The 12,541-nt window shown below is 38.2% G+C and overlaps 1 long non-coding RNA gene across 2 annotated transcripts in view; it reads left to right on the top strand.

The window, feature by feature from the left end:
• LOC140741197 (uncharacterized) overlaps positions 1–9,169 on the top strand; it is a 69,585-nt gene extending 60,416 nt beyond the window's left edge. The window contains exons 2-4 of one of the 2 annotated variants that reach the window (XR_012102025.1): positions 6,764–6,873; positions 8,170–8,301; positions 8,454–9,169. This is a non-coding gene — a long non-coding RNA (uncharacterized lncRNA). Of the gene's footprint in view, positions 1–6,763; positions 6,874–8,166; positions 8,302–8,453 lie in introns of both variants that reach the window. The other variant, XR_012102026.1, reaches the window with a different exon arrangement.
• Positions 9,170–12,541: the final 3,372 nt, after the last annotated feature.

The following is a 12,541-nucleotide window of genomic DNA, read 5'->3' as shown; positions in this document are numbered from 1 at the left end:
GCTCAGGTTGCAGTAGTAAATTAGCCAGCGAGGTCTAGGCAAAGTGATCTGTATCTCTGAGCTATATCAATTCATCTGTATGCATTTTCTCTCAAAAACAGCATCTTCTATTCCAGGTCCTCAGTCTCATTCGTGTCCCAACGCTTCTCCTAAGTGGCTTTCTCTTCTAAGCTATTGGCAACTTTAACTAACTGTTGTCAAGTAAATGTCTCTGTAGTGGTAATGGTGAGATCCCAGGGTGGAATTCCTAAAAAATTAGCAGTCTTGAAGAAATTAGCAGTCTGAAAGGCTGGAGAAAGTCACAGACTAGCGGTCTTATCTTCCTATGACAAATGTAATGGCATTTTTACTTGAAGAAATAGAAGGCTCGGATAAGGAAACTGGTATACTTTGATAAAACAGGTGAAATAGAATTCCTTATTTTCTGAATAATCAGTTATTATGTTAACCCAGCCCAGCAGATAATTCAGTGCTCAAATATGTGGGATTAGCTAAGTAATTTCAAGAAAGATTGTGCCTGAATTTCAATTGTATAAATGATTTTTATGCACTATACAAATTAATTTAAGTATAAAGTCAAACATGATTCCCTATATGTATAAAGCAAATTGAAACTTTTAAACACATGCTTCTATGCATTTGATGTACCTATGAGCAAAAGGCAAAAGACATTGGTAACACCAACCCATTTGGAATGCCAAATTAGCAACTCCCCTGTGAAAATGCTTCAGATATACATTCACTGGAAAACAATAATAAAAACAGGGATAATCTTACACCTGGATTATTTGGAAATAATAATTTAGAGGTATGTTGGAGTGTGTGGAAGTTACATTCAAAAGAGGTGAAGACTGCAATTTATGTTCTTATGCAAGTATGGATGACGCCCAAGAGCTTTTTGTTACTGCATATTAGTGGTTCAGGGAACAACATGTAACCACAAAGACTGTTGCTCCTGAATGTACAGATGGAGTGTGAGCACCAAAATTGTTATGATCATTGCTATGCACCCAGGAACCTCACGACTCATTCATGCTGAGACAGTCCACTGTACCTACTAATTTCAGTTACCACACCAAATAGATAGATGTCTCATGGTTTCCCCTGGATAACCTCAACTTCAAAGGGAATGATGCATAATCAACCTTTTTCTTGATAAAGGTACAGACCTCCCAACAAATGTAACCAAAACTGAGGAATACATTTTCATTTGGCTTCCTCCTGATAAACTGACTGCCTTCATTTAAAAGCAAGTACAAAGGACAGGCAACTCACACAGCAACTTCTTCCAACACTCATCACTGCCCACACTCAATCTCCCCACCCTTCTAAGAAGTTGGCATCTTTGTTTTTTATTGGAGGGTATTTGATTTTGATACACTTCTTGCGACAGATCCTTCAACTCTTCACAATCAAATGAAGAAATGTAAGTTGCTGCTGTGGGTCCCTTTTACTGTCATAGATAGATGATAGATAGATAGATACTTTATTCATCCCCATGGGGAAATTCAACTTTTTTTCCAATGTCCCATACACTTGTTGTAGCAAAACTAATTACATACAATACTTAACTCAGTAAAAAAATATGATATGCATCTAAATCACTGTCTCAAAAAGCATTAATAATAGCTTTTAAAAAGTTCTTAAGTCCTGGCGGTAGAATTGTAAAGCCTAATGGCATTGGGGAGTATTGACCTCTTCATCCTGTCTGAGGAGCATTGCATCGATAGTAACCTGTCACTGAAACTGCTTCTCTGTCTCTGGATGGTGCTATGTAGAGGATGTTCAGAGTTATCCATAATTGACCGTAGCCTACTCAGCGCCCTTCGCTCAGCTACCGATGTTAAACTCTCCAGTACTCTCATTGCCACAACTCCTCCTTCAATAGCTAGTTACAGTGGAGTAGGAACTGAATCACAACTGTCTAATGCTCCCCACACAAGTGATGTTATAAAGGTACATATTTCATGAGCTGGTGGCCAATTGAATATATAGAAGGAATTTCCATTCCATAATTTGGCAAAATCTTTTTCTTGCAGAAGTGAAACTGTACCATCAATATTCTCGGGCCAGTAATGAAATGGGTTAAGTAACAAGACAGGATAGGGTTAAAACTCCATATTTGATATTTGGGGATTTGTTAAACAGAGCAGTTTTTTTGTGTTTAAAATGCTGAAAAACCAGATGGCCAAATACTGAAAGGCCAGAGCAGTAAATCAAGCCCAAACTTTCCTGTGTTTATGACTGTTCCTAAGAAATCTTTTTTTAACAAAGGATGGTTAAAGCAAGAGACAGACTTCCAGGCTCCAAAAATCCTTGAGATAAAATTTTGTCACATGGAACCATCCTAACCATGAAATTTAGTACTGTCCATAATTTGCTTCTGTGAAACTTTTGAAGACAAAATTACTTCTATGCGAGTCAAAAGCAAAATCCAAATTTTCAATCAGATATGGTCAAATGTCACAGAGGACCAGAGGTGTTTTAGACTCCATCTTTTCATAGAAAGAAGCAAGTAATATATCAGGAAATGAAGAATAGAAAAAGAACTAATGAAAAGAGATCCATCTCATAATTAAACTGATGTATGTGTAAGTCACGAGGCTGAAAGGAGGTCGAGATAGATTTTCAACAGTTATCTCAGCAGTAGAATTATAATGGCTGATTATCCAACTGGTTAGTGTAACCAAATTACCACATCACAAGAGGCAGGGAATCCTGGAAGCCAACACTATGCCTCCTGCACTTGTTAATGCAGAAGACGTATGGAGCTTGTCTATCGACTCCACGTGGCTTGTCAATACTCTATTTGCAACCAATACTATAAATGCTGGCCCTGAGAAGCACATTATTTTCACAACTTCCATACAAATTGACATTGCAAAGGAGGCTGCTTCTGATTTTATCTCAAAAATACTTTCATCCTCTCTCCCCCACACTCCAAACTCTCCAACCCCAAATATAACATAGGATCAGTGCTAATAGACTTTCGCACAAAATATTCTGCCTCTGCAAAATTTGTTCTGTACTTTGCTTTCCTCAGAGTTTACAACTATCATACTCCTCACTCTTTTGTGGGTTTTCAATTAAAGTCTTGGGTTACACCCAAAAGTTCCAATTTACATCAGCAAGGAAACCACGTGCAAGTTAGGTGTGTGACTGACGCAGGGAAAAGATCACAGGAAACTACTTAAGCAATTTCTTGATGTTCATGTCTATCACCTCTCATGACTCTGCCTTATTCTACTACCCATAGTGCTTTCCCCTTTGATTCCTTCTTCACCTCTCCTACCTATCCCTTCCCTGCTTCCCCTCCCCCATCCCTTGATCTTTCCTCTGATTGGTTTTCCACCCTCCCCCCACCTTCTTCATAGGGCCCCTGCCCCCTCCTTCTTTAGTCCTGACGAAGGGTCTCAACCCGAAACGTTGACTGCTTCTTTCAACGGATGCTGCCCGACCTGCTGAGTTCATCCAGTTTTTTTGTACTTCTTGATGTTTGCAGTTTGATTGGAAATAGTCATGAGTGTGATCTAATCAGGTTTTACATCACAGTTACAGGTATGTGCAAAATGATCCAATTGCTAGGATAGTGTATATACATGTTCAAATTAAATTACAGCAATTCAGGTACATAGTAAGCAGAAAAATGTAGCAACATAGAAATAAAGTTGCAACATAGATTCATCAATTTGGCAATAGGAAGCAAAAGCAATAACTATGAAGAGAGACTATAGGTACTGGCATTCTTAAGTCGAGATTTAGTACATTTATCACCACACCAACTAAACTGATTGGTGGCTTGGGTGTGTGTGCACATGCTGTGGAGGTGAGGGTGGTTCATGATCATTGGCAGATCACTTCAGGTGAGTGCAGGGTCCAAATGGTGATCCCTGAGAAAGTAGGGAGAATTTTAAACCTATTTCTATTTTGTGTGCAAGCTTTTGTCTCATTGTAATAAATTCTTCAAGAAGCAAGTTTTTGTGGCAACATTTAATTTGGTTTTATAAATTATTGGTACAATGAAAAAATAATACATCATTCTGATTTACAAATCATTAAATTTAATTCTTCCACTTGTTGTTATAGAATCAGGAAAACAACATTGGTATAAGTGATTATATACCTTTGGTAATAAACCAGCTTCACAAACTATTTATGAAGGGTGAAATATTGGAAAAATGGGTGCCACCAACAATATCCTGCACAAAGGTAAAAGTGTTGATCTCTGTCAACTTATTGCCTGGTTTTCACACAGAAATGAATAAAATCCCAGACTACAGCTGAGCAATTTTGCAGATATATACTTGGAACAACTAATTACAAAACCAGAGTAACACACACAAAATTCTGGAGGAACTCAGCAGGTCAGGCAGCATCTATGGAAATTAATAAACAGTCAAAATTTCAGACCAACACCTTCACTCCCCCTCCTAAAATTTACCTTGGTGCTTGTTGGATTATTTCCCACTGCTGTCTCCCAGCCTCCACCCAGCTAATACAATTCACCTGCTCCTCACTCCAGACTCATCACCTGCAGCCTATTTAATCCAGTTCTCAGCTACAGTCCCTTTTTATTCATCAAACCAACTGGCCTTGACCAGTTGTTCCTAGATTCCACTCTTCCTGCCTAAAGTTGACCCTATTGCCTGTTGTGTAAGTTTTTGTTCTCTCTCGTTCAGTGGTCCTTCATAGCTTGTTATTTTGCAGTCTACTATTAGAGTTGTCACTCACTGCTAAGCCGTCTCTGCTGCTCTGCTTTTGAGTCAAGCCTCCTCCGCATCTCCTGATAGGTTCTACGAGTTAGAGTTCTCTTGGTAAATGGCCACCAATCAAAGGGATATTAACAAGGTCAAAATTTATTTGATGATTAAACCATGCAAAAGTAACAAAGAAACCACAAGTTATGGGGCTCTATGTTCAGTGGTTTAACTATCACTGCTACACCCTGTGCCCCTCTTCACCAGCATCACAGCTCCTTGCAGAACTTCTTTTCTGTTGAGACAAAGGCCCTCATTATCCATGACATTGTAGATGACTGCATTAATATTACATATGGAAATCTGTCTGATGGGTAAAAGTGCAGGTTTCAGTCCTTCTCTAGACTTGAAGTGACTTCGCCATGTTGAAATCAGGTGCCAAGTGGTCCAGACAATTGTTATGATCAACAGAATGATTCATTGGGCCAGTCTGCTACATCATTTTTGTGGATCTTGAGTCACACATGCAGGTTACCTTACAAATGTTTGACTTGCTGTATTTGGAGCCTGTACATACAGATGAGCGCTTAAGAGACCAGTGGGATAGGTTTATCATCTACTGTGGGTTACAAACAGTTCTCAGGAACAGAATACTGCCATCATCTGGGAAGGATCTATAAGCTAGACAAGGTAAGGGTGGCAGATCTTGTTCCCTACAGGGCATCTTACTTAAGCAGATGGTTTTTTTAATGACAATCCAGTAGTTTTGTCATTGCTATTAGTAAAATTAGTTTTTAGTTCAAATTTAATCCAGATAACCAAATTAACAATTTAACTTCCCAGCTACCATGGAGGGATTTGAATTCACACCTTCAATTTTTTAGATCTGGTCTCTGGATTGCTAGTCCAGTGATTTATCCATTTATATCACTATTCACTGCTTTTCCCAGAGATTGGTGAACCTGTGGAATTCTCTACCCAATGAACCAGTGGGGGCTACCTCAGTAAATGTACTCAAGACAAGGTTGGGTAGGTTTTTGCATAGTAGAGGAATTGAGGGTTATGGGGAAAAGGCAGATAGGTGGAGATGAGTCCATGACCAGATCAGCCATGATCTTATTGAATGGCAGAGCAGGCTTGACGGGCCAGATGGCCAACTCCTGCTCCGATTTCTTATGAGAATTGGTTGAATGGATATTTAACAAGTATGTGCCCATACAGTGGTCAGAGGTAAAGGTGGAGGGGCCAGAGAGAGGGAGAGGTGCAAGGAAAAAATGGACTTGGGGAAAAAAGAAAGGAGGTATTGCCACCCTTCTCAAGGAGGATCCCTGCAGAGTGAATGGTTGTAGGAGAGGGGTGAGAGGTCACATCCTAAACCAGCCCGGTCTGGCAATGGATATCAAACCAGCTGTTACCAGATAGGCTTGAGTTTTTGGGAAGCTGGTGAGGTGAGGCAAAAGAGGTAACTTTAAAGAATGCATTATTTTTATGTATTTATTCATTTTTTATGGTGCTTGCCAATAAAGCCAGCATTTACTACCCATTCCTAATTGCCCTTGAAGTGTTGTCACGTGACCTTGTTGACTTGCAGAGTAGCAGTTCAAGGATTTTGTTCACTGTATGTATTTACATGTAGTAAGAATTTTCTGTGGTGTATTAGCATGGCATGCAACAGGAAACAACATTCAACAATTCTAAAGAATAAATTATATGAAAACAAAGTGAGAAATACTGATAAATGTGCAAAAGTACATAAATACCTGCATGTATTTGAACCAGAGGACTAAGTGCACTATAATAAATAAATGGGTAGGTACTTACAGGGATAGCAGTATTTGCAACTGAATTCCTTCTTCCAAATCTCTACAAATTGTTGCACATATCCCCAACCTTTAACGTAATTTAATTACTCTAATACTTTTTAGTTTTGCTGCCCAAAAAATCATCCTTTGCCACTGCATATTGTACTGATTTCAATGCAACCAAATCTTGGATGCTGGGTACAACACAGCCTCTGGTAAATCTGTATGTTTCTGCACTAAATGTCTTATGTCCTTTTTTTTAAGTTTGATTAAGGAAAAGTGTGCTGGATGGCATGTTCTGTATTGTGGAATCTCAATTACCTCTCCATTTCTATTATGCACAAGATTGGGACAGGTCAATTCTATTATTGCAGGTAAGCGTAATTGAGCTTAATTGAGTGTTTAGTGCTGCAATTTTGGTTCTGAAGCTTCTTATTATCAGCTTATGGGAAAATGCTTATGTTTGGCAACACCCCAAAGAGAAATGATCAAAACCAGAAGTTCACTGTGTTGAAGCATTTTCAAGAGGAACCCTCAAATGAGTCAATGAGTGCAACTGTGGACCTCAACAAAATGTTAGTGAATACCACTGACCTGTGCAAAGATTTGCCATTACATCCACTTCTCAAGAGGACACATTACTCTTTGCTTAAATGTCAGCCAAGAAGATTATGTAAATGCAGAATCTTGACTTTTGCTGCATTTGCCAGAACTCCCCTCAAGCAAACCCTGAAACAAAATGTCAGATTTATAGGGCATCCTTAATATGGAAAACTATTTCAACAATTTTTGGAGAGGAAACAGCCTCTTTGCATTCCCTAATTCAATTATCTGTCTTACTGAAAGCTAAATGCTTCAAATGCTAGAAAAACAGAAAATTCCAGAAACACTCAGCAGCTCAAACAGCATCTGTGGGTAGAGAAACACAGTTAATATTTCAGATTGATAACCTTTCATCACATCTCTTTTAATGTAAGTTCATCAACCTAAACTGTTAACTTTGTTTCTTTGCTCTCTTTGTTCGTGTAGCTTTGCTTTCTCTGTGTATCCATCATTCAATATCTCTATTTCTCTAAGTGAATATAAAATAATTTCAGAAAGGAAATTTGAAAATACTAAAAACACATGTCAGGCAGCATCAGTGAAAGAGAAATCAGATTAATTCAGGTCAAAAACCCTTCACCAGAATAAGGAATACCTTTTGCCAGTTCTGACGAATGGGCTTTGACCTAAAACATTGAATCTTTTTCTCTTTCCACAGATGTTGCCTGATTTGCTGAATATTTCCTGCATTTCTGCTTTTATTGCATTTCTCTAGATCCATCTTAGATGGAGACAGTTATCAGGATGCTGAGATGATATATACTGAGAAAAAGGAAAGAAAAGTTTGCATGAATATAGACTCTTCCATAATCTCAAGACACTCCAAATTGCCTAGAAGCCAATGAAGTTATTTCAAATGTAGCCATTGTTGTAACAGCTGATTTATTCATAGCAAAAAAGAGCAAAATATTTACACAAACTCCCACAAATAACAATGAGATAACAACCAGATAAATATTGGTCAAGATATTGTGTTGAACTCTCTTGCTCTTCAGAATAGTTTTATGAGATCTTTTACACCCATCTGTGACCTGAAGGCCTATACTTAATATCTCATCTGAAAGCAGGAGTCACAAACTGGGACATTGGGACTGAGACTGGAAAAGTACTTAGTGTGAATTTGGTTACAGAGTGGATTATGAAGTCTGGTTCAGTCTAACTTTGAAGAGATCTGGAGGTCAAGCAGTGATTTGGGATGGGTGAGTAACTACTTTCTGGACATTGGCAGTTATTTTCTTTAAGGTGCTAGTTTCTGATCAGAGTTTGCGATAATTGGATTTTTACAGTTTTGCATTAACTTGCTTTTGTATTTTGTCTGCTGTAATCATTTATTCATTTGGTCTGGATTTAGGGACGAATTTCTAAAGGGATTTCCTCTCATCTTTGGTGGATAGCCACAAGAATCTTGGAAAGCAGCATAAACAGATGTGGATGAGCCCTGTGGAAATTTAATCCTTTAATTTTTGCAAATTTCTTTGTTTGCTTGTTTTTCCATTTTTGTGCTGTGCATTTACCAGAGGTGCAAAGTAGGTTCATTAGGAAGAGTATTCCTCTGTAATTTTTTTAATCCCTTAAAGGGCTTTAGAGCCAGGAAGAGTTCCAGATACATGCCTGGAGATGAGTTACATAGACCAGTCTTTTCTAAAGGATGCTGGTTTGAAAGCATTTCCGTATCCTGCAGCCTGATATGCAATCAAAGTGATCACAGACATGAATTTTTATACAATTAACAAAGTATCTCATGTGAGCCTATCAGTTATTTAGCAGAGTATCGGAAGATACAGCAGTTATATAATAGATTTGCTTTTATGGGCATTAGGATCTTATATTTTGGAGTTTCATTTCTTCTGAGAATGTGCATTGCATTTTTTGATGTGAATCTAGCTCATGTGTTAAGACGGTCTCAATATTTTTTCTGTAATGAGATCTTACATCTTTTGTACTATATATGGGAAAATTACAGTTTGAACTGTGGTATGCAAGGCCAATACTTGGCATTTTAATAAAGTAATATGGAGCACCTCCATAACTCAGACATGCAGTTTTCAAATAAATCATGTAAACAAAGCTAATGTAGCAAAATTTATTGTTACTCCCAGGGAATTGGTGCCGTTTAAAAGTAAGAACTAGAATAATTTAAAGCAGTATCTCCGCTAGATTAAAAGCAGGAATTAGAGTATTAGAGGTAAACAGAGAAGATTAAGAGTTGAAACTAGAGTGTATGAAGAATAGGAACCATGGGTATTTGGGATTGTGAGTTTAAATGTGAGAACTCCTGTGGACTTAGAGCAGAAAATGAAGTAGCCTAAGAATGGGAGCCAGAATAGTTTAAGGGGGGGAAACTGAAGTAGTATTCGACCAGGAACTCAAGTGATTTAAGAATATAATATGGAAAAAGATGAGGTTATCCACTTTGGTGAATAAATCAGATTGGGTAGTGTTGACATTCAAGAGAATCCAAGTAACTTTGTCCATAAGTCACTATAAATATACAGGTGAAATAGGCAATTAGGAAGGCAAGTGCTTTTATAAGATTTGAGCTTAAAGTGTAATGATGATTTACTGCAATTATATAGGGCCTTGGTGAGACCACACCTGGAGTATTATATACAGTTCTCGTCTCTTTACCTATGAAATGAGATATTGGTAAAAAGGGGGTGTGGTGAAGGCTCACTGGACTGGTTCCATAGATGACAACTTTGCTGAGCAGAGACTAAGAGGACTATACTCTCTTATATTCTTCTGAGTGTGGGTATTGGAATAGTTTAAAGTGTGGTAACTAAAGTAGCTTAGGATCAGGAATACAAGTGCATTAACTGTTGGAAACAGGGCAACATAAAGGTGGGAATGAAATGCTTTAAATGCTGGGGTGGAGTACTTTGGTGCAAGAATCCAAATAATTTATCTAGTATTGAAACCTAAGAACGGGAGCAAAAGTAGTTTAAATAAGAACTAGAATATATTAAGAATAGGAACAGGGCTAGATCAAGTGCAGAGAAGTGGCAGAGAGGAAAATGGAGTAGTTTCAGAGTGGAAGCTAGAGATCCTTAAGAAAAAAGTACTTCAACTTGAAAAATTTTAGAAAGTTAAGAGAGGAAACCTTGTAGTTTAAGCATGGCAATCAGCCTGGATTAGGAACAGAAAAAGTAGTTGAAGAGCAAGGAAAAAAATGAAATTTAAGAGGACAAACCGGAGCAGTTTTCGAGCAGAATTTGGAATACTTGAAGAGCTAGAACCAGAAATATTTAAGGGAAGGAATATGTGTAGTTTAACTGCTGATGTGGAAGTAGTTTAAAAGCAAAGACTGGAATTTCTATAGAGTTTGTAAGAGTAGATGTAAAATGGGTAAGGGAGCAGTTTAGCAATGGGAACACAAGCAGTTTAAGAAGGAACTTCAGCAATTTAGGTGCAGAAATTGGAGCAGGAACCAAAGATGTTTAAGAGCTTGAACCAGAGTGATTTAGAGGCAGGAACTAATAGAAGACCAACAACTGGGGGCATTTAAGAGCTGTACTATGAGTGATACAAGTGCAAAAATGAGATAAACGTAAAAGCAAGAAGTGAAGCACTCTAAGCCAGAACACAGGAAAATCTTGAGGCTAAGGAATACTTAAAGAGTGGGAATTGAATTAGTTTAAAAGCAGGAAGTGAAGAAGGTTAGTAGTGGAAACCTGGCAAGTTGAAAAACATGAGTGATTAAAGGACAGGAACCAGTCTAGCTGAAGTAGATGAAAATGAAGTATATCAAGATCAAGGTCTGGGGAGGTTTACAAATGAGCAGGAACAAGAAAGATTTATGTGAAGAAATTAGAACATATAACAGTACAGCACAGGAACAGACTTTTTGGCCCAAAGCACTGAACACAATACTGCATTAAACTATTCTCTGTCTGCATATGATCTGTGTATTTTCTGTGTATTCATGCCCCTATCTAAAAGCTTCTTGAATGCTACTATTGTGTCTGCTTCCACTACTACCCCCAGTAGCCTGTTCCAGGCACCCACCAAACTTAGTGTAAAAAAAACCTTGACCTGCACATCCCCTTGAAACTTTTCCCCTCTCACCTTAAAGCTACTCCTCTATTATTCAACCTTTCTAAACTGGGTACAAGATTCTGGCTATCTATCCGATTTATGCCTCTCATAATTTTATAAACTTCTCAGATATCCCCTTAGCCTCTGACTCTTCAGAAAAAAATAATCCAAATTTGTCTAGCCTCTCGTTATAGCTCATACCCTCTAATGCTGGCAGATCTTGGTAAAGCTCTTCTGCACTCTCTCCAAAGCCTCTGCTCTTTCCTGTAATGGGGCAACCAGAACTGCACACAATACTCCAAGTGCAGCCCAACCAAAGTTTTATGCAACTGCATTATGACTTTCTGACTCGTATACTCTATGCCATGATGGATGAAGGCAACATGCCATATGCCTACTTTACCATTCCATCTACTTGCATTGACACTTTCAGGAGCTATGGGCTTAGACCCCAAAATTCATCCATACATTCATGCTGTTAAGGATATTGCCATTAACTGTACAGTTTTCCCTTACATTTGACATCCCAAAGGGCAACACATACACACTTACTCAGATTAAACTCTGCCATTTCACTGCCCATAACTATAACTGATTTATATCCTTCAATGACCTTCTTCTCTGTCTACACTCAACCAATTTTTGTGTTTGTGTTTTCTGCAAAACTCACTAACCAACCCATTTATATTTTCATCCAAGTCATCACAAACAACAGGGATCCTATCTCTCATTACTGTGGAGTACATCTGGTCACAGACCTCCAGCCAGAATGACACCCTTCCATCACTAATTGAAATAGCACAGTACAGGGTCTAGAGCATCTTAAGAGCAAGAACTGGTGAAGATTAAACTGGAAACTAGAGTAGTTTAAGAATAGAAACTGGAGTAATTTAAGAACAAGAACTGGAGTAGTTTAAGAACAAAATCTAATGTCATTTAAATGTTACAAGCAGGGAGGTTTAAGAGTGGGATCCAGTGTACATTAGATAAGGAACTGTAGAAGCTTAAGAGCAAATAATGGAGAAGATGAATGCAGGATTAGCTTAAAATCATGAACCGTAGTACTTTAGAAGCAGGAACACTGGTCAGACACCACTTGGAGTACTGTGCTCAGTTTTGGTCGCCTCACTACAGGAAGGATGTGGAAGCCATAGAAAGGGTGCAGAGGAGATTTACAAGGATGTTGCCTGGATTGGGAAGCATTTCTTATGAGGATAGGTTGAGTGAACTCCGCCTTTTCTCCTTGGAGCAACGGAGGATGAGAGGTGACCTGATAGAAGTGTATAAGATGTTGAGAGGCGTTGATCGTGTGGATAGTCAGAGACTTCTCATTTTAAAATCTTTTTTATTAATTATTATTGAAGATCAACAAAAAAAGATACATTAAGTCATTATGTACAATAA

This window comes from Hemitrygon akajei, chromosome 18, assembly GCF_048418815.1.
Source record: "Hemitrygon akajei chromosome 18, sHemAka1.3, whole genome shotgun sequence".
NCBI lineage: Eukaryota > Metazoa > Chordata > Chondrichthyes > Myliobatiformes > Dasyatidae > Hemitrygon > Hemitrygon akajei.
Note: the sequence above shows the minus strand (reverse complement) of the source record. Positions and strands in the feature narration are given on the sequence as shown.